This window comes from Syngnathoides biaculeatus, chromosome 7, assembly GCF_019802595.1.
Source record: "Syngnathoides biaculeatus isolate LvHL_M chromosome 7, ASM1980259v1, whole genome shotgun sequence".
Classification (NCBI taxonomy): Eukaryota; Metazoa; Chordata; class Actinopteri; order Syngnathiformes; family Syngnathidae; genus Syngnathoides; species Syngnathoides biaculeatus.
The window spans coordinates 7,605,379-7,610,266 of NC_084646.1; the positions used below are offsets into that span (position 1 = coordinate 7,605,379).

The 4,888-nt window shown below is 38.9% G+C and overlaps 1 long non-coding RNA gene across 1 annotated transcript; it reads right to left on the reverse strand.

The window, feature by feature from the left end:
- Nucleotides 1-465: 465 nt before the first annotated feature.
- Nucleotides 466-4,786, reverse strand: LOC133504144 (uncharacterized). Its single transcript, XR_009795911.1, has 3 exons — nucleotides 4,658-4,786; nucleotides 2,972-3,040; nucleotides 466-2,874 (listed from the first exon to the last, which is right to left on the reverse strand). It is a non-coding gene; the product is annotated as an uncharacterized LOC133504144 (long non-coding RNA).
- Between the last annotated feature and the right edge of the window lie 102 nt (nucleotides 4,787-4,888).

Consider the following 4,888-nt stretch of genomic DNA (forward strand, 5'->3'; position numbering starts at 1 on the left):
TTTTCGTTGCTTTATTTTTTTATTAACGATTTCACCTTATTTTTTTTTTATTTTTAATTTTAGATCGTCAATGTGTGAGAATTAAGAGGATTATTAACATAATTAAATAATTAAGGGAAATTAAAATAGTAATAAGATCAAAGTCATAATTCAAATAAAATAAAAAAAAATTAAAATGAAAAATAAATTAACTTCTTTTTCCGTGACTATTTGCGTCTACTTATATATATATATATATATATATATATATATATATATATATACACATATATATACACACACACACCTTTATGATTATTAAGATTGTAATCAACAACTGGTGACTTTTTTCACTTGCTTGATCATTCAGAATTTTACTAAACAAATAAATAAATCCACTCATTTTTTACAATCTTTTAAAATGTTATTAACAGTGGCAACTTATTTTTAAACTTGTGTGACTGTTGAGAATATTTTTTGCAGGCTTTGACTTATTTTTACACATCCATCACTATGTCAATGTTACTATCAGTAATTAATTTATATTTAAATCTACCTGACAGTTAAGAGTGTTCAAATATCCCCTGCCATGTTAAAATGTTTTGCAATGGCTAGTTTCTTCAATATACATTTTTATTATTTCTTATTGGGGGGGAAAGCATTCAGATTGAATCGGAATTTTATTTGTAGTAGAAAAAGAAGAAGAAACCAAAAGTGATGCACGATAATAAGTTACAGGCAAGCATTAAGCACACAACAATGGCAAACACACGCTCGCAACCCATTAAAAGGAAGCTCGTGTATTATTCACAGAGTTATTAATTCATGACGGAGCCCATCAGCGATAAACACGTACGGTGAATGTCGAAGACGTAAACGTGAGGAGATAGAGCAACATCTCCACATTTTACGCCGTGTTGATTGCTTGGCCTAGATACAACATTATGGATTATTCTTATCCTCGCCTCCTGAGCTGCGGCGATGCATCGTGGGGGCAAAGGCTTTCTAAGTTCACTTGTTTATGTTAAAAATAATAATAATAATTATTATAATAGCGTATTGTGTAGCAGCAGAAAACCACGAGTCATGCTGAGCTATTTTTTTATTGGGGACTCTGCAATAATCCCAACACGATGCGTTCTGGGAGGCAAATTGACTTCATGTTCGCTAGGAAATAGTGGAAATAAAAATATCACATTTTAGCAAGTCTAAACTTTTATTTTACGTGTTCAATACTGGAAGAAGTCTACGGACTTTATTAACGACGTTAGCCTTTTGAGCTAACAATAGCATACTCTTCTTCAACAATGATTACGAAAGTGTGGTGAATTGGCGGCCTCTAGTGTTAAGTGAAAGCATCACTGCCTCAGAATAATATATTTGCATTTAGACTAAGAAATGTTTATTTTTCAACATTTAGCTAGAGTTATCTATTTACACGAGCGATACATTTGTACAGTTTTTGTTAATGTATCGTAATTCCCCGCCTACAGAGCGTACCTGGTTATAAGCCTCAGTACAGAGAGAGTTTAATGCTAGCGCCGCGCCAACACTAGCGCCGCGTCACCACATAAACCGCAGGGTAGAAAGCTTGTGGAAAAAAGTTGGGCTTGTAGGCCAGATATTATGGTAACTGTGCATAATGTTACAGTGGCTTACAGTGACATTAAATATGCTTTTTAGGAAGGAGGTCTGTCTCATTTTTGGTAAATGCTTAGTGCTACTATGGTTCAATGTTTTGTAGTTGCTCATTTTGGTAGTACGCGGAGAGTAAATTAATCATTAAGGTTAACATTTTAAAAATTAAATGTAAATATTGGAGCGCTGGTTGATTTTTGAAGGATTCCACGGACTAACGGCCACACACTTTAATCCAAAGTGACCTTTGACACATCGAACATACTATTTCGACAGCCACATATCTTTATCTAGAGTGTTAGCATTGTTAGCTAAAAACAGCATCACATTATGTAACAGCCAATACAAGTACATTGCTTTCGAATGACAGACTATTTGGACAACCACATAGATTTATCTATTATTTAATGGACAACTTGAGTACATTGCTTACCTCAACGTAAACAAAGGTGTGCCAGTTGATTTTTGATGGATTCGACAGACTATGTAGATGGCTACACAGCTTTATCCCAAAAGTTAGCATTGTAAGCTAACAACAGCAAAGCATTACTGCTTCCCTCGGAGCAAAAAGCCATTTTTTCGGCGATTTAACTAATTGTACCTCCACGCCACATAGCTATATCAAGAACTGTAGAAATAGCACATTATCTAACGACTAATACTTACCTGCAAAATCCGAGACTATGGTCCTCAGCCGGAAAAGGGTGGCCTGCCCTCTCCGGGTCGGGGAATGAGATCCTGCTCCAAGCGGAGGAGTTCAAGTATCTCGGGGTCTTGTTCACGAGGGAGGGAAGAATGGAGCGGGAGATCAACAGACGGATCGGTGCAGCGTCTGCGGCGATGCGGAATTTGTATCTGTCCGTTGTGGTGAGGAGGGAGCTAAGTCGAAAGGCGAAGCTCTCAATTTACCAGTCCATCTACGTTCCTACCTTCCCCTATGGGCACGAGCTTTGGGTCGGGACCGAAAGAACAAGAACCCGGATACAAGCGGCTGAAATTAGTTTCCTCCGTATGGTGTCCAGGCTCTCCATTAGAGGTTTGGTGAGAAGCTCGGCCATCCAGGAGGGGCTCGGTGTCGAGCCGCTAGTCCTCCATTGAGAGGAGCCAGATGAGGTGGCTGGGGCATCTGATCCGGATACCTCCTGGTCGCCTCCCTGGTGAGGTGTTCCGGGCATGTCAGGACACGCTGGAGAGAGTATGTCTCTCGGCTGGCTTAGGAACGCCTCGGGATCCCTCCGGAAGAGCTGGAAGAAGTGGCTGGGGAAAGGGAAGTCTGGGTAACCCTGCTGAAGCTACTTCCCCCGCGACCCGATCCGGAAAAGTGGTAGATAACGGATGGATGGCTAATACTTACCAGTTGATTTTGGGGGATTCCAAGGACTTTCCAGATGGCCAATGTATCACCAAATTCAATGGAAATCCACTAGAAAGGAAAACATTGATTATTTGATCTGTTATATGATTATGTTATATGGTCAGTCTGCATTTCGGGGGTGTGGCTTAACAAATTCTATGTGCGGTTGAAAGTGAACACAGAAAAACACTTACACAGCAAAAGACAACGACAAGTCAAATGTTTACACAATTTATAACATAATTTGCATATGTTTTGTGTGTTATTTCTGTCTAGGAAGTGTTGACAGAGGAAGGAATACGTTTAAGACGTCTCCCTGCTAGATGTGCAGAAAGATTGTCTTCCAAACAACAGAGGACTTATCCAAAAGGATGTTTTTAAAAAAAAAAAAAATCACAGCAGAATTATTTATGACAGCTTTATTGAACATCGAGATGACTTGACAGCTCTCAGATGTGAACAGTAAACAACGTTGACAGTGTTGATGAAGGATTTTCAATGCGTCTTCCTAAAAATATAACTGAATGGCGGTTAAAGACGCCGCCGGACAATGAAACCGACGGGCGATTTGTCGGACAATGAGATCTTCACACCCACAAAATCCTGGAAAAATAGCCGCGGCCATTGAGGCGTCAATCAGCGCCGAAGCTAACGTTTCGCGACGCGGGGCCACCCGCTCGCTCCTTCTCGGTCGTTATGGATCTCAAAACGCCTCGTCGGACCTGGGAATCCCATGCAGCTGTCAATAAAATAAATGTTTGTGACAGTTTTGCATTGCGCACAGCTGCTTAGCGACTCCCACAAAACTCCCACTGGCTTTTCTTCTTGGCCTCTTTAGCGTCGGCGTCATGGCGGCGTGAATAGGCGTCAAGACTTGAAAGCTGACGCCGCAAAAACTTATTTTTGCCGCGGAGATCTTTGAAATCTCTCCAGAATTAGACTTGGAAAGAGTACGAGTCTTTTCGATTTAACGTCAAATGTGTTATTCTACAATTGGAGGACAATTTCATCCCTGTCTGTCGTGAAATTTCCAATAATCCTTGCGCAATATACAGAAACCTGCACTTGCCTATTTACAGTTGTCCTGCGATAAAATATAACTGTAGCTGTCATTAAAAAAAGTGATTCCTAAGTATTATTCAAAGTCCCAGTAATGTGAAAAAAAGTGTCTCGGAAAGTTGACTTGGCACAGACAAGAAGGTTACCTGACAAATTTATCAAGTTTCTAAAGTGAGCCTTCAAATTGTCAACACATCGTCCACAGTTGTTTGCTCCAAAATTTAGAAATGTGTAATATCATACTCTGTTGTTAGCTAAAAGTGCAATGTTATGCTACTAGCATGAGGCATAGTTAGTATCGGGTTTTGTTTAGTTTCGTCATTGCAAAATTAAACGTTCAGATTAAATTTCGGACCCCGAGATGTAGCAATACTGACCGATTAAATATACCTGTTACACAGCCATATATTATTACACATTTAAAGAAAAGAGTTTATTTTTACGTGAGATAACGTCCCAGCACCTTGAAACAAACAGACGCTGGAAACTCATGCGCACTTTTCCAATTAAATCCTAAAATCATAAAGTCCAATAAAAAAAAAAACTTTTTGTGATGCTTGTTAACTTCCACGTTGTTGTAATTTGACATAACTGTATGATAACACTCATAACACATAAATGACTTACCCTTTTTAAGTTGATGCTACACTTTTCGTCTTAGCCATAACAAAATTACACGAACAGTGTATGGCTTTTTTTTTATCAGTTACTTGTATATTTATTGTTTCCTTGAGTTTATAACTCAGTAACTTTCCCCATTTATGTAAAAATATTACTATTAGTAGTCGTACATATTTTCATGAATAATCATGAAAGTTCTTTGTTAGAAGACTAGTTTGGGTCACGCGGCAAGAGCCA